This window comes from Mobula birostris, chromosome 11 (assembly GCF_030028105.1).
Source record: "Mobula birostris isolate sMobBir1 chromosome 11, sMobBir1.hap1, whole genome shotgun sequence".
NCBI classification, from domain to species: Eukaryota; Metazoa; Chordata; class Chondrichthyes; order Myliobatiformes; family Myliobatidae; genus Mobula; species Mobula birostris.
Window position 1 is genome coordinate 75,606,782 of NC_092380.1, and position 24,878 is coordinate 75,631,659.

At 41.5% G+C, this 24,878-nt stretch overlaps 1 long non-coding RNA gene across 1 annotated transcript in view; it reads right to left on the bottom strand.

Annotated features, from left to right (window-relative positions):
* Positions 1 to 639: 639 nt before the first annotated feature.
* Positions 640 to 24,878, bottom strand: part of LOC140205537 (uncharacterized) — a 32,836-nt gene continuing 8,597 nt past the window's right edge. The window contains exons 2-3 of the long non-coding RNA XR_011887869.1: positions 17,282 to 17,342; positions 640 to 1,017 (exon numbers count right to left, since the gene is read on the bottom strand). This is a non-coding gene — a long non-coding RNA (uncharacterized lncRNA). The remainder of the gene's footprint in view (positions 1,018 to 17,281; positions 17,343 to 24,878) is intronic.

Genomic DNA, 24,878 nt, shown 5'->3' on the forward strand with positions numbered 1-24,878 from the left:
TATTCTTTTATAAGTTAGATGAGCTAATTAGCTTAATGCTGATTACCAGCTGTATTATGCATGTAGTCAGATGGATAAAGATGACACCTACATATGTAGAATACAGGGCGGTTAAGTTATAGTGAGGAACATTTCAGTTCTAATACCTTTAATCAAATTATGATGGTAAAATCAAAACCTATTACCCCGGATGTTGCTGTGTGGAGCCTGCTGTCTGCACTTGTTACCGAATGACATTTTGTGTGCACCCAGAAAGGCAGGTTTACAGGCTGGGACTATACAGAAGCCATAGGAGGAAATGTACTAACAAACCATTGAGCACATCTACCAGAAGTGCTGTCACAAGAAGGTAGTTTTCATCGTCAAGGACCCCCACCGTCCAGGCAATGCCTTTTTCTCACTGCTGCTGTTGTGAAGGAAGTGCAGGAGCATTAGGTCCCACAACACAAGGTTCAAGAACAATTATTACCCTTCAACCATCAAGCTCTTGGACCAGCATGGATAACTTCAATCACCTTAACACTGAACTGATTCCACAACCCATGGACTCCCACTCAAAGACTCTACAACTCATGCTCTCCAAAATTATTTATTTATTTATTATTTGTTTTGTTTTGTATTTGCACAATATGTCTTCTTTCACACATTAGTTATTTGACAGTCTTTCTTTTTGGATGGTTTTATTTGATTCTTTGGTCTTCTGTGAATACCTGCAAGGAAGTGAATCTCAGGGTAGATATGGAGATATATGCAAATTTTGATGATAAATTTACTTTGAATTTTTGAAGTGATCTCCTGTGTGGCTCCCAGGGCCTTCTGCAGTGTAACTGGGCCTGACTTTAGGCAGTACCTCAACCAGATGACGACAGTTTTGCCATCTCTCAATGCCAAAGGGTCTTGGCCTGAAACGTTGACTGTACTTCTTTCCATAGCTGCTGCCCGGCCTGCTGAATTCATCTGGCATTTTGTGTGCGATGCCATCTGTCAATGTTATTTTAACACTGTTTCCCAATCGCCCTAACATTCAGAAAGAATCAAGAGTTAGGTAATAAAAAAGACTAACATTTATTAAAAATAAAACAAAATCTAAATAAAAAATAACTAAAATACAACAGTTAAAATCATTTGGCAAAAGCAAATGCAGTGGATTCCTCTTAATTGCGACACATTGGGAACAGTACATTTTGGTCCAATTAAGTGACTGCTCCAATTAGCTGAAGTTTCATGGAAACGGTTAAAAGGGTATAAAAAAGACAAACTACTATTTAAATAACACATTTAAATGAAATACAGAACAAATCAGAACACTACCAATTCTACTATAGTGCTACAAAATTATGTATTAGTTCCTAATAGTCATCAACAAAGGAATTAATCCAGTGTACACTGCTGAGTTCTTTTGATTGCCATAAATTAACAAAATCAACACAGGTACCAAGTGCGAATAATGGACAGCCTTCAAACAATGCTTACAATGATTGCATCCTCCAAATCTGCATTTTCATTGTAACATTCAAGATGATTGTCAATACTTTCAAATTTTTCGAAGTTCCTAACTTAAGACCATAAGATCATGAGGTATAGGAGCAGAATTAGGCCATTTGGCCCATTGAGCTTACTCCGCCATTTCATCATGGCTGATCCAGTTTTCCTCAGCCCCATTCTCCTGCCTTATCCCCGTATCCATTCAGGCCCTGAACTATCAAGAATCTATCAACTTCTGCCTTAAATATGGATAAAGACTTAGCCTCCATAGCTGCCTGTAGCAGAGAATTCCACAGATTCACCACCATCTGGCTAAAGAAATTCCTCCTCATCTCCATTCTAAAAGGATGCCCCTCTATTCTGAGGATGTGTCCTCTGGTCTTAGATTCTCTCAGCATAGGAAACATCCTTTCCACATCCACTCTATCAAGTCCTTTCAGCATTTGATAGATTACAATGAGGTTACCCCTCATTCTTCTGAATCCCAGTGAATACAGACCCAGGGCTATCAAACACTCTTCATATGACATGCCATTCAAAACTGGAATCACTTTTGTGAACCTTCTTTGAACCCTCTCCAGTTTCAGCACATCCTTTCTAAGATATGGGGCCCAAAACTGCCCACAATACTGCAAGTGAGGCCTCACCAGTGCTTTATTAAGTCTCAACATTACATCCTTGCTTTTATATTCGAGTCCTCATCACATAAATGCTAATGTCGCACTTGCCTTCCTCACCACTGACTCAACGTGCAAATTAACCTTCAGTATTTCCTGCATAAGCGCTCCCAAGTCCCTTTATACCTCTGTTTTTTTGTATTTTCTCTCCATTTAGAAAACAGTCAACCCTTTCATTTCTTCTACCGAAGTGCATAGCCATCTACTTCTTGACACTGTAGACCATCTTCCACTACTTTGCCCATTCTCCTAATCTGTCTGATTCTTTCTGTAGCCTCTCTACTTCCTAAAAACTACCTGCTTCTCCACCTATCTTCATATTGTCAGCAAACTTTGCAACAAAGCCATCAATTTCAGTGTTCAAATCATTGGCACATAACGTAAAAAGAATCATCCCAACACAGACCCCTGTGGAATGCCATTAGTCACTGGCGGCCAACCGGAAGAGGCTCCCTTTGTTCCCACACTTTGTTTTCTGTGCATCAGCCATTGCTTTATCCATGCCAGAATCCCCTGCAATACCATGGACTCATAGTTTGTTAAGACCTTGTCAAAGGCCTTCTGAAAATCCAAATGCTGCACTGCAACCAGTTCTCCTTTGTCTATCCTGCTTGTTATTTCTTCAAAGAATTCCAAAAGACTTGTCAGGTAAGATTTTCTGTTTGAGGAATCTGTGCTGACTATAGCCTATTTTATCATACATCTCCAAGGCTCCCAAAGTGACCTCCTTGACAATGGACTCCAATATCCTCCCAGCCACCAAGATCAGTCTAACTAGCCTATAATTTCCTTTCTTCTGCTTCTCTCCTTTCTTGAAGGGTGGAGTGATATTTGCAATTTTTCAGTACCGGAACCATTCCAGAATCTAGTAACTCTTGAAAGATCATTACTAATGCCTCCACAATCTCTTCAGCCAGCTCTTTCAAAACTCTGGGCTGTACATCATCTGGTCTAGGTGACTTATCTATCTTCAGACCTTTCAGTTTCCCTAGAACCTTCTGTCTAGTTATGGTAACTTCACACACTTCATTACCCCTGACACCTGGAACTTCCACCATACTGCTAGTATCTTCCACTTATTCAGTTCATCCGCCAATTGCTTTCCCCCACTACTACCTCTCCAGCATCGTTTTCCAGTGGTCTATATGTGCTCTTGACTCTCCTTTACATTTTATGTATCTGAAGCAACTTTTGTTATCCTCTTTAATACTATTGCCTAGCTTACATTCATATTCCACTTGTTGAAATAGGGAAATTGTTTCATTTTCACTCCAGCCATTTCTGCAATCTTCAACTCTGAATGCCTGAAACCACAGTAAGTAAAGCAATCTAAATTGTCTTATTCCTTACTACTTTCCAACTATCGGTGGTTTTTTGAACACAAACACATGCAAGTGATTCTATTAAAAATTGTTCACTCTAAGTGTGTGATAGCACGTGATTGACACTAGTTAGAAACTGTTTGGCAACAGTCTCCTGTCCCAATTAAGCAGCATTATATAAACAAAGGGGATCTCGGCTATTTTCTTGATTCTTTTGTCTTCCTGAAGAGTTGTCCCAAATAAGGGGCTGCACCCATTAACTGCTAGCCCAATGAACCAGAATCCACTGTAATTCAAAAAAAATACACTTCTTATTGAAGCCTTTCTTCCAGGTAGCCACATAATCCTCAAGCAAATCAATACGCTTGTTTATCTTGCACCATGCTTAAACTGTTACATAAGCCAAGAGCAGATTCCCTTGCGAAAATACAAGGGAATTCCACCAGCTTCCTTCTCCATAGTTAATAGGTGCAGAGCTCAGTGGCGGTGTGTAGCCAAGAAATCAAGGGAAGTTAACTGTAAGCCAATATAAGTGTTAACAATTTTAAAGGAAGACAGAAGCAAAGACATATGGGGCCTGTGCACATATCCTGCACAGATTTTGGAAGTGGTAGAAGAAATGGAAGATGAAAGAGTAATATTGCTTTGAATTGGAAAGGTCAGGTATGAGACCAATGGACGCACTGGGTGTCAGGCTCGAGAGCACATTGAGTTGGCAGGGCCCAGGGCTGAAGGTGAGGAATGACCCGCTGTTGGGCTGATTTATGCACTGGGCCAGAGTGAAAAGGTCTGGGTGTCAGGGCTGGTGTTCAGCTCACAGCTCTGTGAACCTTACTCGTCTCTGTGCTGAACTGCGGCCGTAGCCTGCAGCTAACAGGCTCCTGGATCAGCTGTGACTGTTTTTGGTGCTCTGGACACAGTTTGTGATCTTCGTTTCTGAATGTCATCTGCTTAATTTTATTGCTTGAATAATTTGTTTTTTTTCTTTCTGCACATTGGGTGTTCGACAGCCTTCTTTTCTTTATTAGTTCTGTTAGGTTTCTTTGTTCTGTGGTTACCTGTAAGGAGAAGAAATTCAAGGTTCTATATAGAACCATAGAACCATAGAAACTACAGCACAGAAACAGGCCTTTTGGCCCTTCTTGGCTGTGTCGAACCATTTTCTGCCTAGTCCCTCTGGCCTGCACACAGACCATATCCCTCCATACACCTCCCATCCATGTATCTGTCCAATTTATTCTTAAATGTTAAAAAAGAACCCGCATTTACCACCTCGTCTGGCAGCTCATTCCATACTCCCACCACCCTCTGTGTGAAGAAGCCCCCCATAATGTTCCCTTTAAACTTTTCCCCCCTCACCCTTAACCCATGTCCTCTGGTTTTTTTCTCGTCTTGCCTCAGTGGAAAAAGCCTGCTTGCATTCACTCTATCTATACCCATCGTAATTTTATAGACCTCTATCAAATCTCCCCTCATATATTTTATGTACTTTGATAACTTTGAAACTAGAAGCCCAGAGCACAGAAGAAGTCAAGCATGGATTAACTCTCATCTGGAAGTACTGGGTTCAATTCAGAATACCTCAAAAAGGCCAAGGCACTGTGAAGGTTCAGAGCAAATATTACCAAAGATAAGAAGCTTCAGTTATTGGGAAATTCTGGAAAAATTGAGGCTCCTCTTTTGAGAGCAGTGAAAAAGAGATTTGATTGAGAGGAGAATAGTTCTGAAGGAGTAAATTCAGAAGACCAGAAAGGAGGAGAATAGGAACAAGATGACACCATCTCCCTAACAGTATCCTTGATGACTACGTCTGTAGGAAGTTCATCTAACTTCAGCTCCTGACTGACAAGGTCAAGGAACTGGAGCTGTAGCTGATGTTCTCAGGATCACCCAGGAGGCTGAACACTTCATAGATGAGACTTTTACTGAGGTGGTCACACTCGGACTGCAAGTAGATAGGTGACCACCGAGAGAAATAAGTTGAGTAAGCAGTCAGTGCAGGATTCCCATTGGCAACAAGTATACCCATTTGTGTACTGCTGGGGAGATGACCTATCATGGTACATCAGTAGTGTCCAGGCCAGTGGCACTGTGGCTGGCTCTGAGGATCAGCCAGGAAGGGTGAAGTCAGGCAGAGCAATGAAGACTCAGTAGTTAGGAGGACAGACAGTAGATTCTGTGGCCGTGAAAGAGAAGCCAGGATGGTGTGTTGCCTCTCAGGTTCCAGGGTCCAGGATGTCTCAGAGCAGCTGCAGAAGATTCTCAAGAGGGAGGCTGAGCAGCCAGAGGTCATGGTGCACATTGACACCAATGAGATAGGTAGAAAGGGAGAAGAGGTCCTGCATGTGTATAGGGAGTAAGGGAAGAGGCTGAAGCGAAGGACCCCCAAGGTAGTAATCACCGGATTACCTCCAGTATCACATGCTAGTCAGGGCAGGAATGGGATGATAGTACAGATGAATGAGTGGCTGAGGGAGTGGTGCAGGGGGCAGGGTTTCAGATTTCCGGATCATTAGAATCTCTTCTGAGGAAGATATGATCTGTACAAGAAGGACAGATTACATCTGAACCCGAGGGGCATCAATATCCTTTGCAGGCAGTTTTGCTAAAGCTGTTGGAGAAGGTTTAAGCTATTCTGGTAGGGGGAATTGGAACCAGAGTGACAGGCTGAGGTGGGAGCAGTTAGTCTACAAGTAGATGTAGTGTGTAGTGAGACTGTGAGGAAGGACTGGCAGATAAAGTACAAAATTGCAGTGAGTAGGATGAGAAGAAGTGAAACAGGGGTAAAATTGAAAAGAGTGATGAATACAGGACTGAGGTATTATATTTAAATACATGCAGTGTAAAGAATAAAGTAGATGATCTTGTAGCGTAGTTAGAGATTGGCAGGTATGTGGCATTACTGAGACATGGCTGAAAAAGGATCATAGTTGGGAGCTTAATAACCAAGGTAACACCTCATATCAAAGGACAGATAGATAGGCAGATGGGGCGGTGGGGGAGGGGGTTCTGTTGATAAAAAAAATGTTATCAAAGCTTTAGAAAGAGGTGACATAGGATTGTGACATACCCACATACCCACAAGGATTCTACAAGTTAAGAAATTGCAAGGGTAAAAAGACCATGATTGGAGTTATATACAGGCCTCCAAACAGTAGCAAGGATAAATTACAAGGTGAGATAGAAAAAGCATGTAAATAAGTGCGATGTTACGATAGTCATCAGGGATTTCAATATGCAGGCAGATTGAGAAAATTAGGTTGGTGCTGGGATCCCAGGAGAGAGAATTTGTAGAATGTTATAAAATGGCTTTTTTTTAAAGCAGCTTGTGGTTGAGCGCGCTAGGTGAAAGGCAATTCTGGATCACACAATCTGGTTGTGTAATGAACCAGATTTGTTGGGAGCTTAAGGTAAAGGAATCCTTAGGACACAGTGATCATAATGTGATAGAAGTTTCAAACTGAAGTTTGAGAAGGAGAAGATAAAATGAGATGTGTACAGTGGAGTAGAGGGAAATACAGGGGCCTGAGAGATGAGTTGGTATAGTTGAATAGAAGGGGACATTAGTAGGGATGAGGCAAAACAGCAATGGCTAGAGTTTCCGGGGACAATTTGGAAGGTGCAGGATAGATACATCACAAAGATGAAGAAGTATTCTAAAGGAAGGAGGAATCAATCATGGCTGACAAGAGAAGTCAAAGACAGCATAAAAGCAAAAGGGAGGGCACGGAACTTAGTAAAAATGAATGTGAACTTAGAAGATTGGGAGGTTTTTAAAAACCAACAGAAGATGACTGAAGAAGTTATAAGGACAGAAAGAAGAAATATGAAGGTAAGATAGCCAGTAACATAAAAGAGGATACAAAAAGATTTTTCAGATATATAAAGAGTAAAAGAGAGGCAATAGTGGATATTGGATTGCTGGAAAATGTTGCTGGAGAGGTAGTAACGGGGACAAAGGAACAGCAAACGAATTTAGTAAGTATTTTGCATCATTCTTCCCTGTGGAAGACACCAGCAACATGCAAGAAATTCAAAAGTGTCAGTGGGCAGAAGTGAGTTTTGCTGCCATTACTAAGGAGAAGGTACTTGGCTAGCTGAGAGGTCATAAGGTAGATAAATCACCTGGACCAGATGGAATACACACCAAAGCTCTGAAACAGGCAGGTGAAAAAAATGTGGAGGCATTACTAATGATCTTTCAAGAATCACTAGATTCTGGCATCATTCTGGGGGACTGAAAAATTGCAAATATCACTCCACTCTTTAAGAAAGGAGGGAGACAGAAGAAGGGAAACTATACATCAGGGATTGGAAAGGTGTTGGAGATTTCAGGGTACTTGGAGGCACATGATAATATAGGCCAAAGTCTGTATGGATTCCTTAAAGACAAACCTTGCCTGACAAATCTGCTTGAATTTTCTGAGGAAGTAACAGGATCGACAAAGGAGAATCAGTGGATGTTGTTTCCTTGGATTTTCAGAAGACTGTTCACAACATGCCACATACGACACTGCTTAACTACTAGATAAGAGCCCATGACATTACAGGAAAAATACGAACATGGATAGAAGATTGGCTGTCTGGCAAGAGGAAAAGTGTGAGAATAAAGGGGTCCTTTTCTGGTTTCTCAGGGGTCAGTATTGGGACTGCTTCTTTTTACATTATATGTCTACAATCTGGATAATGGAATTGATGGTTTTCTGGACATGTTTGCAGATGATACTGAGATCGGTAGCGAGCCAGCTAGTATTGGGGAAGCAGGGAGACAGCAAAATGACAGATAGGAAGAATGGGTAAAGAAGTGCCAGATGGAATCGAGTGCAGGAAAATGCATGGTCGTGTACTTTGGTAGGAAGTATAAAGGCCTAAACTATTTTCTAAATGGGGAGGAAAATAAAATAACTGAGGCGCAACGGGACTTAGAGTCCTTGGGCAGAATTCCCTAAAGGTTAACTTGCAGGTTGAGTTGGTGTTAAGGAAGGCAAATGCAATGTTAGCATTCATTTCAAGAGGACTAGAATATAAGAGCGAGGATGAAATGCTGAGGCTTTTATAAGGTATTGGTCAGACTGCACTTGGAACATTGTGAGCAGTTTTGGGCCCCTCATACACAAATGCTGGCATGTGAGAGATTCCAGATGAAGCTCACAGGAATTATTCCAGGAATGAAAGGGTTAATGTATGAGGAGAATTTGATGACTGTGGGTCTGTGCTCACAGGAGTTTAGAAGAATGAGGAAGATGTTCATTGAAACCTATTGAATATTGAAAGGCCTAGGCTGAGTGGAGAGGATGTTTCCCAGCGTGGATGACTCGAGGACCATGGCATCAGAATAGAGGGACATCCATTTAGAACAGAGATGAGGGGGAATTTCTTTGGTCAGAGGGTGGTAAATCTATGGGGTGTATCAAGATGATAAGACAAAGGAGAAGAGTTAGGCCACTTGGCCCATCAAATCTGCTAAACAATTCAATCATGGCTGATCCGTTTTTCCAACCCTCTCCTCAGCCTTCGCCCCATAACCTTTGATGCTGTGTCCTATCAAGAACCTATCAATTTCTGCCTTAAATACACCCAACGACCTGCCCTCCACAGCTGCATGCGGTAACAAATTCCACAAATTCACCACCCTCTGGCTGAAGAAATTTCACCGCATCTCTGTTTTAAATGGACACCTCTCTATCCTGAGGCTGTGCTCTCTTGCCCTCGACTCCCCTACCATGGGAAACATCCTTTCCACATCTACTCTGTCTATGCCTTTCAACATTCCAAAGGTTTCAATGAGATACCCCCCCCCCCATCCCATCCTTCTAAATTCCAGTGAGTACAGACCCAGAGTCATCAGATGTTTTTCCTTTCATTCCTGGAATCATCCTCGTGAACCTCCTCTGAACCCTCTCCAATGCCTGCACATCTTTTCTTTGATGAGGAGCCCAAAGCTGTTCACAATACTCAAGGTGAAGTCTGACCAATGCCTTATAAAGCCTCAGTATCACAACCTTGCTCTTGTATTTTAGACCTCTTAAAATGAATGTTGGGATTGCATTTTCCTTCTTCACCACTGACTCAACCTGCAAGTTATCTCTTAGGGTGTTCTGCACAAGGACCCCCAAGTCCCTTTGCACCTCAGAGTTTTGTATTTTCTCTCTATTTAGAAAATAGTCTGCGCATTTATTTCTACTACCAAGTGCATGATCATGCATTTTCCAACATTGTGTTTCATTTGCCACTTTCTTGCTGATTCTTTTAATCTGTCTAAGTCAGGGGTGGCCAAACCTTTACATTCCATGCATCAATTTTTTCACACACGAGTTCAGATGTGATTTTTTCATGCATGAGTTCTATATTAACATATTTTTACAAGAATTGAATGGGGGTACAAGAGTTGTATGGCGCATCTGAACCCGTGAGTGAAAAAATTTAATGCATGGAATGTAAAAGGTTGGCCACCCCTGGTCTAAGTCTTTCTGCAGCCTTCCTGTTTCCTCAACACTACCTGCCCCTCCACCAATTTTCATACCATCTGCAAAACTGGCAACAAAGCCATGTATTCCATCAGCTAAATCATTGATATGCAGCATAAAAAGAAGCGGTCCCAACACCAACCCCTGCAGAACACTCTACTGACTGGTAGCCAACAAGAAAAGCATCCTTTTATTCCCACTCACTGCCTCCCATCAATTTATTCATGCCAATAACTTTCCTGTAATACCATGGGCTCTTAACTTGGTAAGCAGCCTCATGTGTGACAATTTGTCAAAGGTCTTTTGAAAAACCAAATATACAACATCCACTGCATCCCCTTTAGCTATCCAACTTGTAATCTCCTGAAAGGATTCCAACAGGTTTGTCAGGCAAGATTTTCCCTTAAGGAAACCATGCTGACTTTGTCCTATCTTGTCCTGTGTCACAATGTACTCCATACCCTCATCCTTAACAATTGACTCTAACATCTTTCCAACACTGTCAGGCTAATTGATCTATAATTTTCTTTCTGCTGCCTCCCTCCTTTCTTAAAGAGTGGACTGACATTTGCAATTTTCCAGTCCTCTGTCACAATGCCAGAGTCCAATGATGGCTGAAAGATCATTACTAAAGCCTCCACAATCTCTACAACTACCTCTTTCAGAACCCTAGGGTGCAATTCATCTGGTCCGGGTAACTTGTGTACCTTTAGGTTTTCAGCTGTTTGAGCACCTTCTCCCTTGTAATAGTAACTGCATGCACTTCTCTTCCCTCACACCCTTTAACAACAGACATACTGCTAGTGTCTTCAACTGAAGGCTGATGCAAAATACTCAATTAGTTCATCTGCCATCTGCTTGTTCCCCATTTTTATTTCTCTGGCCTCATTTTTTAGCGGTCCTATATCCACTCTCATCTCGCTTTTATTTTTTTATATACTGTACTTGAAAAAGCTTTTACTAACTACTTTGATATTGTTTGCTAGTTTGTGATCTTCCGATCCTATATCATATCCTTCTACTGATTTGATGCCATTCTTTAGCAGCAGAGCCACGCCACCCCCTCTGCCTACCTTCCTCATCCTCTGATACAAAGTGTGACCTTGGACATTCAGCTCCCAACTACAACCATCCTTCAGCCATGATTCAGTGATGGCCACAACATCACACCTGGCAATCTAATATTGCAACAAGATCATCCACCTTATTTCTTATACTCCGTGCATTGAGATATAACAGTTTGAGTGCTGTATTTGCTACCATCTTTGATCTTTGAAACCTTAATGCACTAGTACTCACCCTGGCTGCAATTTTGTCCTATCATCTGCCTGCCCTTCCTGACAGTCTGACTACACGCTATCTTTGCTTTTTTATCATCTGTCCAATCCTGAGTCTCTTCATTCCAGTTCCCACCCCCCCCCCGCCCAATTAGTTTAAACCCTCTCCAACAGCTCTATCAAATCTGCCCGTGAGAACATTGGACCCCTTGGGTTCAGGCGCAACCCGTCACTTTGGTACAGGTCTTACCTCCCCCAGAAGAGATCCAAATTATCCAAGAACCTGAAGCCCTGCCCCCTGTACCAGATTCTCAGCCATGCATTTATCTGCCAAATCATCCTGTTTCTACCCTCACTGGCACGTGGCACAGGTAGCAATCCAGAAATTACTACCATGGAGGTCCTGCTTCTCAGCTTTCTGCCGAGCTCTCCAAATTCTCTCTTCAGGACTTCTTTGCTTTTCCTTCCTATGTCATTGGTACCAATATGTACCAAAACATCTGCCTGTTCTCCCTCCCCTTCCAAAATGCTGTGGATGCAATCTGAGACATCCCTTACTCTGGCACCTGGGAGACAATATACCATCTGGGTATCTCATTCATGTCCAGAGAATCTCCAGTCTGTTCTTCTTAAAATTGAGTCCCCTATCACTACCGCTCCCCTCTTCTCCTTGTTTCCTTTCTGCATCACAGACCCATGTTCAGTGCCAGTCACCTGGTCTCCTTGGTGTTCCCCTGGGGGGTCATCCCTGACAACAGTATCCATGGGGAATGGTCACAGGGGTGCTCTGTGGTAACTGTCTATTCACATTTCCATTTCGCCTCACAGTCACCCAGCTACTCACCTCCTGCAACTTAGGGGTGACTACTTCCCTGTAACTCTGATCAGTTATCTCCTCACTCTCCGTACAAGCTGAAGGCCATCCAGCGGCTGCTCCAGATCCCTAACGTGGTCTTCAAGGTGCTGCAGCCAGATGCACTTCATGCAGAGGTAGTTCCCTGGGAGACTCTGGGTCTCCCAGGACACCAGCATCTGACATGAAGAACACACAATGGCCATTTACAGTAAGAGAAAAAAAAGGAAATGTTAACAGAAACTTACCCAGAGCCCACACCACTTTCAAGCCAAGTCTCCTTTGAGCCAAAGCCTGACACTCTCTCCACTGGCCTACTCCCAATAATGACCACCCCTCTGGTCCCTCCTGTATTTTAATTTAATTGCCATGTATGGCTGTGGAGGCCAAGTCATTGAGTATATTTAAAGCAGAGATTGATATATTTTGATTAGTCCAAGCATCAAAGATTATGGGGAGAAGGCAGAAAAATAGGGTTGAGAGAAATATTCAATCAGCCATGATGGAATGGTGGAGCAAACTCAAAGTGCCAAATGGCTTATTCTGCTACTAAGTCTTATGATCTTCTGGTCTAAAACGTCGCAGACTTTAGAAGTAACATTGAAGGGTTTTTTCTTATACGCAATCCATGGAAGGAATTGCTTGCAATGGCAGAGAAGCAAATTCAATAGTAATTTTCTAAAAAGAGTTTCATTAATGTTATAAGTGTCAGGGAGAGGAGCAGGTAATGTGGACCAAATTAATTTATAATATGTATCGAGGTTCTGGCACACCAAAATGGAGTGATTAGCATCCTCCTATGTGAGATCTTGCTCTTAAAATCAACAAATTGCAAATGACGAAAATCTGAAATTGGAAGGAAGATACCAGAAATAATCAACAAATAGGCCGCATCTGTGGGGAGGGGAGCAGAATTATCATTTCAGCTTGATGACCTTTCAGCAGATGAGTACTCCAGCAATTTCTTCACAATTTCATTGTCATTTCCCCAATGATTTTCTCAATCCTTCACACCCATGTGTACAGTATTTGTTTAGCAAAAGGAAATAAGCATGATTAAGTCCTTCAGTCCAGGGAACCTTCTCTGCCATTTAGCAACATCATAGATGATTTTCTACCTCACTATTACTTTCCTACTGTATTCCTGTAGGATTCTGTAAATATCCAAAAATCTACCAATCTTAGTCCAGAATGAACTCAGTGATGGGGCCTCCACAGTGCTCCAGTGTAAGGAGTTCTAATTCCTTCTGAGTGAACAAATTTCTCCTCATTTTAATCCCGACAGTCTTAGCATTTCAAGTTGAGACTCTGATCCTTAATCCAAGATTCTGCAAACAGAGCAAACAACCTCCCAGAATACCATTTTTAGCCTTCCAAGATTTTTGTACAATAGCTGGCTTACATCCAATTCCATCTCTAACTTCACTCGGAATTGTTTTTTCACTCTTAAGACAATCTTCCATAGGCTGTACCTGGATATCTTGCAATAACTTTAAGACACAAAATTGTCAGAAAGGTCAATTAGAACAATCTAATTAAAAAACAGGCTGTAAGCACTTCTATAGGTATTTGAAAGGAAAAGTGTAACAAGGGAAAGTGATAGTTGTCCATCGTGTCTGATGATGACAGGAAACCTGTGCGGGAGAGTTTTTAAAGTTGAAAAGCCGTTGCACTGGGGGCAGTTCCACTCTCTCAACCTCGGAGGTCTGGGTCCAGTGATAAGAGCAAGCGTCACAAACTGGGTTCTTCTTTGGTTGCAATGGATGACCACGACATTTTCTGTGCCTTGTCGTGCCCTTCGCTCTCCACAGAGCGTAGAAGTACTGCCTTCCTGGCCATTGGATCTCACTGTAGATCTCTTCCAACCACTCCACTGGAGCTGATTTTGCATGCTAGGACAGGCATGTCCCTATCTCAATGGAGTATGAGGTCGCCTGCTACCCTCAACTGGTTTAGCGGTATAACAAGGGAACGTTTTAGTCCCTCATATACAGAAACAGGAGAATTTGTATATTGGAATGAGGAGATGAAGAAGTAAACAATTCATTCTGCCTGAATTTATTTTTAAAAATGGCATTAAAAAAACTGTTGAAAATACCAGAGAACCAGGGTCATAACAGGTATGAGGAAATGAAGCAAATAAGTTGGTAGAAAAAATACTAGATTAGTTTGTGAGACTAGAAGTCAATAAGCTGGAGCTTTGAAAGAGTGGATGTGTTGGTTGTTTTCCTCCAAAATTCTACAGAATCTGGCAACTTTAGTGTCAATTGAAAGGTAGCAAATGTGATTCCATGATTTTGGAAAGGAGAAAGAGAAAATAAAGAAGTATTAACCTTTTATCCCAGTAGTTGGGAAAATGCTGGAATCTATAATAAAGGATGTGATATCAAGCCAGTCAGAAAATAATGTGATTAAGTGGAGTCAATGTGCATTTACAAAGGAAATCATGTTTGACTGCTTAATTGGAATCTTTTGAGGATGTATTCTGCACAGTAGTTGTAGGGGAGTTTGGATGTGGGTGAATTTAGATTTCCAGAAGGCTGTTGTTAAGGTCCTACACAGGTTGGTGAACAATTTAGAGCACGTGGAGTTACATAGATTAGCAAGGATTGAAAATTGCTTGGCAGATAGAAAATAAAGACCAGGATAAATGGGTTCTTTACAGGTGGGAAGGTTGTGTCAAGTGGAGTACTCTCGTGATCAGTTTTCAGCTGTTCAGAACCTGACTGACAAAGACACGTGACAAAATTAAAATGCTGCGAGCCTTCAAAGGGGTGTTGACAAGCTTAGTGAATGGGCAGCAACATTTACAATAGAGTACAAAATGTTTAAAGACCATGGTAGAAAAAAATGTTATTTTAAAAAAAAGGGTAGGAGATTGGGAAGTTTGATGTTCAAAAGGACCTTGGTGTCCTTGCACGTAAATGACTGCAAGCTGATACGTAGGTGCAGCAGGCATTACACAAGGCAAGTTCTACACTGGCCATTATTGCAAGAGGGCTTGAGTACAAAGATCTTCACTTAGAGGTTGGTAAATCTTTATAATTATCTATCCCATAAGGCCGTCGGAGCTTAAATCATTGATCACTTCAAAACATAGATGTCTGAATATTAAAGGATCAAGGAATTCAGGCAAGAAAATGGTGTGAAGGCAAAAGGTCAGTCATAGTCTTTTCATATGGTGGAGCAGACTCTGGGGATTGAATGACCTAATCCCGTTTTTTTTTATGTTTTGTAATAAAACATTACAGCATGCGCATTAAAATATAATAAAACTGTTTTTATATAACTGATTTACGAGCTCAATGAGTCGAACTTTTCAGTTGGAAAAATATCCGGAGGTATCTATCGTGAGTTAAGGTTTCCTTTTGTCCATTTAGGTTTTTATAATGCCTGTGTGGCAAGCTGTACAATGTGCAAGTTGATAACAGAACAGGGAGAAACTTGGGCAACCAGGCATTGAGTGAGCCGGGAATGGAACTGGGTCTCTCTTTAGCCAATCACATTGAATGATTATGGAATTCACAGTGCAAAGACTGATAAAATCTGAAGATTAAAGTTTTTGAATTGAAGTTCCTATGAGATTGGAAGAGAAAGAATAATTAGATTAAAATAGAGAGCAAAAGGATGGAAAATATTTCTTTTACTGATTGACCGAAGTGATGATGAAAATATAGTTAGACAGCAAAATCTAAATGGTATTCTTTGAAGGAAAGATAGTGAACTTGGAAGAAGCAGTTTGAAGGGATGAGCAGAGAAGAGCAAGCTATTCCTCACTGCCAGATTGCTATGTTTTGTAATTCTTTCTTGTCCTCCATGATTTCTTTAACTTTCCCCTAAAAGTGATCTCTTGGTTTTAATTCCTTCCTTTCCCCAGTTTGGGTTGCTAACTATAGCAAGCAATATTAAGTACTGCGCCATTAGCAGTTATTCACATTCTCTCAATAAATTATTCCCATGGTGTACATTGCCACTTCCTTAGCAAGTTAACTGTGGCCATGTTGGACACTATATTTCTTCATCAATCAATATATCCTCCAAAATTCTCAGAGTAAATACAAAACGTGGACTCTTTTATGATAAAGGTGAACTCTTGACCTCACAATCTACACCATCAATGTCCTTGCACCAAAGTGTTTACCTGCACTGCGCTTTCTCTGTCAGTCTAACTCTAAGAGTATATTCTGCATTCAGTCATTGCTTTTCCCTTTGTACTACCCTGATGCACTTATATTTTCAATTACCTGTTTGGATAGCACACTAAGCAAAGTTTCCCACTACATCTTGATATTATAATAAGCCAATTACCTGTGTAGATATTTACAAATCAACTCATTGTTCTTAGATCAAAGTGCAAAGCAGTTAATCTGATTTTTTAATGCAACAACCAGTCTGCTGGAGGAACTCATCAGCTGCAGCACCATCTGTTGGGTAGAAAGTTTGGGGCTGAAATACTGCATCAGGACTGCTAAGTAAGGGAGGTGATAATGGGAACCAATAAAAAAGAGTTGAAGAGCAGATGGAACCAGAACCAATTGGGGTGGGAGTGGGGAGCCTTTGAGTGAACATTGTGCGTAGGAGTGGAAGGGGAATGAAGATAGCATTTGGAGGTTCTGGAGGGATGAGGTGGGAAAGGAGACAGATATGCAGACGTGGAAGGATGGGAGGAGGAGGATCAGAAGGAGAGGGAATAGTGAAAATGTGAAAATCCACCTGAATAGAGGGATGCTTAAAAATTGGAAAATTCAAAAATGATGCCATTGGATTGTAGGCATGAGGTGTTGTTCCTCTAACTTGCATTGGACCTCACCCCAAACAGAGGAGAGGGCCGAAAACAGACAGATCAGGGCGGAAGTAAGAAGAGGAATTGAAACAGAACACACCTGAGAGCTCAGGATGGCCTCAGCTGACAGAGTGAGGGTACCCTGCATTACAGTCACTCAGCCGGCACAGGGTCTCACTAATGGAGAGGAGCTTACATCAGTAGCATTTGAATGTTTGCCTCAGGGACTGTTTAGGTCCCTGGATATTAATAATGAAATTATTATAGTAGAAGTTCTAAGCATACTAGACATGACCCTCTCAGCTTAATACACCATACTAAATTTGCCTGTTGAATCCAATAATGCTCCCTTCAATATAATGACAATGCTCTCTATTTTATTTCTGATCAACATTAAAGTTCCACCAAGTTACTTACAAGATATTTCCACATCGTTGGTTTAATCAGATGCACTTTCTTACAATGTACTGGATGGATTCTGAAAAAACAACATGTCCAGTTCAACAGTTCAAACGATGCACTGCAAGAGAGCTAAACTTACATTACAGTTTGATGAAGTTACTTGGATGAGGTATCACAGACATTGTTCAGATGAATAACAGAACAGCTAATTCCTCGAATAGAACTGGAGGTACCTGTGCTCCCTGTGGAACTGCATCCCAAATCAATTATTTTGAGCAATTTTGACCCATTTTCAAAAGTTTCGTTATGAATGAGATCATTATAATCAATTTGAATATGAAGTATTTTACCTATTACTTTGTCAGCCAATATATTTCATAGATCGGCTCTGACCAAGTAGTGTATACTTCAGAACATTACATCTATCTAAGCAGTCATGCATTTGTAAGCGCTGACAGCCCTGACTTAATGAAAGATGCATTGAAGGACTGGTCAGAAATCATGAATATTTTGGCCCATCTGGACGACAAGACAACAAAGAAGCCGCAGAAGACTTAATCTCTTTCTTTGCTTCTAATAGAAAAAAAAACTTGCCATCGATTTCTCAGACATATAATACTGCATTAAATTCCAAACTACATGATTCTCAGACGGGCTCAAAAAAAGCGTCAGAGCTGCATTCAATATGATTTGTAACCTCACTGCCCTACCTCATGAACAGGAGAGATTGAAACACTGCTCCTCCTTTATTAACAGTGAATAGTAAATCTGCTGATAAGTTGGTTAAAATTCAAAGTTCACTGCTGGAGATTTGTCATTGTGCAATAACTCAAGCACAAGATTATGAGGTTGAAGAAAGGTTTGGAAGAGCCAGTGTAAATTGCCTCTCCAAAACCTGCAATAAACTCAAGAGCAATTTGTTCTCGGCTGTTCTGACAAAGTGCAACTGCTTTTAAACTTGAGTAAAGTTATTTTGTATAATTTTAATCTTAGATTGCACAGGTTCCTAAAACTTGATGAAAATAATTTTAACACATCATACGAAGACTCAATTCATTCAAGGTGTGTGTAGAAATCTATATACTACTAAAACTCTCATGCTCCGTCTGTCTGTTTGTCTGTTTGTGACCTCCAATTAGCTCAAACGGTGGATTACAGCGGCACTTTTTTTGGCTAAATCGAATTAAAATGCGCTAACTTACAGAATGCAGGCAAAGTTCAGGGTTACTTATTCGTATAAGATTGCTCATTCGCCAAAATAAATAGGCTCCCTTTTAACCCGAGACCCGATTGGCCATCATGGAAATCGGGACGCGACAGCCGGATGCATGCACACGGCCAATCTCAGCAGTGACACCAACCGCAGTAAAAGGGCAGGGCAGCTCTATTTCGAGGAGTCACATTCTGCTAATCCCCACCATCAGCATGTGCAGGATTGGGACAGATCTAACTGCCACCCATCAATAAGAGATAATTAAAACTTATTGTAATGACATACTTCAAGACACCCATAAAACCCTTTGCTACAGTCAAAAGACAGCAGTGACTATATAACGTCCATTTAGGAGAGCACCAATCACATCATCAAGAATAATCAGCATCCTTTGGTGTTACTGCTTCGTATCTTCTATCCAGCATTAGGGTAAAAGAATGGTCAGCCTAATTATGCCACGTGGAAAGGGAAGAGGGACATTATGGTCAAGAGATGATGCCAAACGTCGTCGGGAAGTGGCAAGGAGAGAGAGAGAACAAGAAACAGATGAGGCCAGGGCCACACAACTCCAGGATCAACGAGTCAGGACAAAAAAAGATGAGAGAAGAAGAGACAGAGGAGGAGAGGCATGCGTATCTCCAGGATCAGAGACAAACAACAAACAGCAGAAGAGATGAAGAGACGGGGGATGAAAGGGCTGCACATCTCCAGAATGACAACGAGAGGCACAAGGGTGGCAGAGCAACACTCACAACACACTGGAGGAACTCAGCAGGTTGGGCAGCATCCGTGGAAATGATCAGTCAATGTTTCCAGCCGGAACCCTTCGTCAGGACTGAAGAGGGAGGAGGCAGAGGCCCTATAAAGGAGGTGGGGGAGGGTGGGAAAGAGAAGGCTGGTAGGTGCCAGGTGAAAAACCAGTAAGGGGAAAGATAAAGGGGTGAGGGAGGGGAAGCAGGGAGGGGATAGGCAGGAAAGGTGAAGGAGGAATAGGGGAAAGCACAATGGGTAGTAGAAGGAGGCGGAACCATGAGGGAGGTGATAGGCAGTTGGGGGAGGGGCAGAGTGAAACAGGGATGGGGGAAGGGAGGGGGAGGAAATTACTGGAAGTTGGAGAATTCAATGTTCATGCCCAAGGGCCTCAGACTACCCAGACCGTATATGAGGTGTTGCTCCTCCAACATTAATTTAGCCTCATCCTGGCAGTAGAGGAGGCCATGTATGGACATATCCAAATGGGAATGTGAAGCAGAGTTGAAGTGGTTGGCAAATGGGAGATGCTGTCTGTTGTGGCGGACGGAGCGGAGGTGCTCGACAAAGCGGTCCCCCAATCTGCGTCGGGTCTCACCGATGTAGAGGAGGCCACACCGGGAGCACCAAATGCAATAGATGACCCCAACAGACTCACAAGTGAAGTGTTGCCTCACCTGGAAGGACTGTTTGGGGCCCTGAATGGTGGCAAGAGAGGAGGTATAGCACTTACGCTTACAGGGATTAAGTGCTGGGTGGGAGATCCGTGGGGGGGCACGTGTGGACCAGAGAGTTGCGGAGGGAACGATTCCTGCGGAAAGCGGAGAGGGGTGGAGAGGGAAAGTGTTTAGTGGTGGGGTCCTGCTGAAGGTGGCGGAAGTTGCGGAGGATAATGTGCTGGATCCGGAGGCTGGTGGGGTGGTAGGTGAGGGCAAGGGGAACTCTGTCCCTGTTGTGGTGGCGGGAAGATGGGATGAGGGCCAAAGTGCGGGAAATGGTGGAGATGTGAGTGAGGGCATCATTGATGAAGGCAGAAGGGAAACCATGATCCTTAAAGAAAGAGGACATTTGAGATGTCCTGGATGGCAGATAAGCCAGAAATGATGCCATCAAAAGTGTCCTTCGTTAAACGAGGAGGAGCTATATTTGCTTTGCTACGCATCGTTCTTCTTTAATAAACTGAGGTTTACTATTTCAGTTTCCAAAGAAAAGCAACACCAATAGCTTTCAGGAAAATATAATGTTCATTCTGGTCACATCAGACTGCACTACCCTTCTCTCAAAGGGTGCCCCAACAGGTCACCCCGTTGTCTAGTTTCCTGTAAATCTTAAAAGGCAAAGAACATACAGGGCTAGGGGAAAGTTCCAAGGATTGGGTTTGGGAATTCTGCAGCAAACAACCAGGAAAATCATGAAATGTGGAACTGCCTTGATCGTAATTCCACAATTGACAACCTTTGCACTGGTATTGTTCAGTAAGCTAACAGGAGAATTCTTTAGCTTGATAGTCCAACCCTTAAAGTGAATTTCCCTTGATATCATGAAGCAGCTACAATTTAGGACTAATTTTTTTTTTAAAACCTGGAGCTTGCTAATTCTTTGGCAAAGTCTAATAATGAATTTTTCTGTGATTTCAAATCGAAACCACAAGTAGAATTATGAAAAGTGAGAGTATTAAGGAAATATTTTGTTTGATCAGATGTCATTATAAGGCATGACAGAGAAGCTTATTCAATCACAGATTCTTACTGAAACCCCAAGGTTGAATTACAGCCTCTTTCTCTACACCATCTGTACTTTCTAATTTAACATATATGCTCCAGTCTCATTAAGTGACAAAATTACTAAAGACAGAAATAGGGATGAATTTAAATTTATTGGAAACAGAGGCTGCTGCAGTGTCATTACTGCAGAATAATACTCACGTGATTCACAGGCAATTTAAGGGAATTATGTTGCATTTATATAACAGTATTCCCAAAAATTATCAACACAATTGAAAAAATAAAAATCTCTATTCATGCTGTTACAAATCAAATACAGTAACATTTGTCGCAGACAAAGGTACTAATTAATTATGTCCTACATTCATTAATTCAATGGTCAATTGCACAACTCTCATGGACATCATTGTTTATGAAACATACTATATATAGTAATCATCTGTTTCCAATTTTGACAAAAAGCACTCTTCAATAAACTGGTCAGAATCAAATGAAGTTTATCCAATACAGTGATAAAATATGTCAAATTGCACTCTTGCAACACTAGGAAGTGATGCCATGAGGGGCTAAATAACCATAAAGACCATAAGACCCAGGGGCAGAATTAGGCCTTTTGGCCCATCAAGTCTGCTCCGCCTTTCCATCATGGCTGATTTATTATCCCTCTCAGCCCCATTCTTCCGCCTTCTTCCCATAACCTGTGATGCCCTGATTAAATGACACATTGCTCTTTTTCTTTTTTAACATTAAAAGACTCGATATCTACTTTTTTTGAGAAAGTACTTCCATTTTAGAGTCCTTTCATTGTAGAGTGCTTAAGAGTGTCCTAAATCAAGCCAGTCTGAATAGCGTACCTCTGGTGGTCTTCCTCAAAGTGTCAATGCTGGGATCTAAATTACACCTTGAACTTCCATGACCCTCTGAAGCTGAGGAATTCACATATTCACCACTTCCTGCACGAAGAAGGTTCTTCACACAGAAGGGTCCCACCCTGAACACCCAGACCTTGATCCTTAGTTCTAGAACCATACATGCAGCCAGACAAGTACTGTAAATTTGATAAGTTTCAATGGAAACTCTTTTCATTCTTCTAAACTCTACAGAATACAAGCCTAGCCCACTCCTTACATGGCAAACCTACCTTTCCTGGAATCAATCTAGTAAACCTTCACTGTGCTCTAAGGCAAGTATGTTCTTTCTTTTTGTAAGGAAACCTCTCTGTTTTTCTGCTTTCTGCACCAAATCCATATTTTCCATGTTATATTCTAACTCTCATGCTCTCTAATTCACTCGGTTTGCTCAAATCCCCCTCGAAACCTCCTTCATCTTCCTCCTTACTTACAAATCCACCTCATTTTGCATCATCAGACTTAAAAATATGAGATGTGGTCTCTTCAGCCAAATCACTGACACAGATTGTGACAAACATTGATCCCTGCAGTGCCCCAGTAGTTACTGCCTGCCAGTCTGAGAAAGGTGTGTTCATTCCCATTATTTCCTTTTTGATCGATATCCAATTCTCAATCCACATCAGTATTTTACCCCCCAGGACTCAAGCTCTGAGCTCAATAACCATCCAGCTGATCGGGACCTTATCAAAACCTAAATATACCTCAAGCATTTGGTTCACGTTATCTATTCTGCTTCCACTTGGGAATTAGTCAAATCTGACTTTCCTTTCATAAATCTGTATTGGCTCTATTCAAAGCTATCATTCTTTGAGATGTTCTGTTATTGTGACTTTTATAATGGGTTCCAGCAATTTCCCACCTAATATTAGGCTGGCAAGTCAGGAGTTCCTTGTGTTCTCTCTCCCTCATTTCTCAAATGGTGTAATCACATTCATAGCCAGAGTGAAGATAATTGGATAATCCTTCTGTCAATCAAGCCCTAAGGCCACATTGTCATAGATGAACGATAATGAATTTATTGTGTAGGTAAATAACCTCCACTTAATGCAGTCCAATTGAAAAATTCATTAATAGTGGGAGTTGCTATAGTTTTTGTTATACACAGTTCCCGTCATCAGACTGTTTCTGTTTGAATACATTGATTTTATTTGCTGTACAATAAACTGATATGACATCCTTTTGTCTCCAACCCAGTGGCCAGCTCAGTTTTATCAATGATATCCCTTTGCTTCCAAATCAGTGGCTGGCTCACTGTTATCAATAAACACTCTATTATAAAAACTGTTGGAACCAGTCTTTCTCATGCACTAGGAATGGAAATTCTAGTCTTGGCAATTCATTCACAAAGGGATTATCCAGGTTTTGCCATGTGAATCATATCACCTTGAGGCTGATCAGAGAAGCTAACAGGAAATCCTTGGGCAAAATGCAATCACAAACTGCATGTACTGACGTCATTTCAAATTCTTCAATGCTGTTAACTTTGAAAATCACAAATCTGAAAATAGTAATCATTTTGGATAATAAATATTTATTATAATTCAGAATTAATTAAGAATAGAAGTGTAATACATTGGTCAAATACAGGTAGAAATATTCTGGAAAGGGAGGTAGGAGAGGAAACAAATTTTAAACCCTGTTGCACTGTACATGAATACATTCCTGTGATACTGCGATATTTATGAAAATATTTTTACAATTATTTAGTTAAATACACTTAGTCAAAGAAACAAAATCATGCCAACCAACTTGATGAATTCAAAGATACTCTTTCCTTACTACCAAAAGGAAACTTGTTTCCCTCAAAATCAATCACACTTTAGTGAAAAATTCAGGTTTGTTTTAACACTAATAGCCCTCTTAATGCCTGAAAGTTACATGTAGAAGTAATTACATTTGTTTATTCATTTTGTCCTGCAGTGCACAAAGACAGGAAGCTATCAGCTTGTGAGCTATGGGGACAGTTAAATTGGTCTCTGGAGTAAAACATGCATTAGTGCCAGGCAGCCTCCATCCTATCAAAGCCAGGTGCACCTTGCAGCAAGCAGGCAGCACAACCACTGGGAAAGCCATGCTTTCAATACCGAGCCAGGCCCCATGCAGTGTGGCAAACATACGAAGATCACAGTGATGCTGACAGCCCACTCTTCAGAGCCAGTCCTCACAATGATTAATGAGGGCATTTGAAAGACAATTAGCGGGAACAGAATCAGCTGTAACTTCCTTATCAATCAGACATGGGCTATTCATAAGCACACAGCACCCCACTGCAAGACAACTGTATCACATTCATACAGACAAGAGAGCTTTTCATGTAATACAAAAGGAAATGATTGTTTGCCATATATTTATTCTTAATAATAAGTGGTGTAAAACACACACACATGGCTTATATGAGCCATTGCTACTGCCATATGATGCCGACAGAGAAATGATCCTGCAGGGCATACTCTGTTGACCAAGCTGTCCAGAAGCTCTGCTGTTGCTTTGCACAGGTGAGTTCAGTCCATGCGTCACACTGAGGAGGAAGGTACAGCCACTGGTGATATCAGCAACACATGCTGGGTTTGCACCTTGACATGCAAAGCAATTATAAAAATTGACTGAACATTCAGCTGATTGCAAGCCCTTGCACGTCATGTAATGCAGCCTGGAGGGAGAGGAGTGATGAGGGAACGTGGCAGTAGGTGAGAATGCTGAGTAAAGTGATTGACAGGACAGTTTTGATGGTGGACTGGAATGAATAGGCAGGATAGCTGACTGCACTGGAACACGCTTCCCTCCTCGGGGACCAGGCTTTGAATGCATCCACACAGCAGTTCATGATCCGCTCTCTAATGACTTAAGGGCTCTAAGTGAAACAAATTTCAGGCAATTTGCATCCGACACCTGCAAACAGGAATGTGCAGGATAATCTCATTCAGCAATTAATTTGGCAGTCTCCTTCAGAGAGGTCAGTAGTATGGTGAATCTACTGATGCCATAATTGAGAGCCCTTCCCCCACAAACTCATT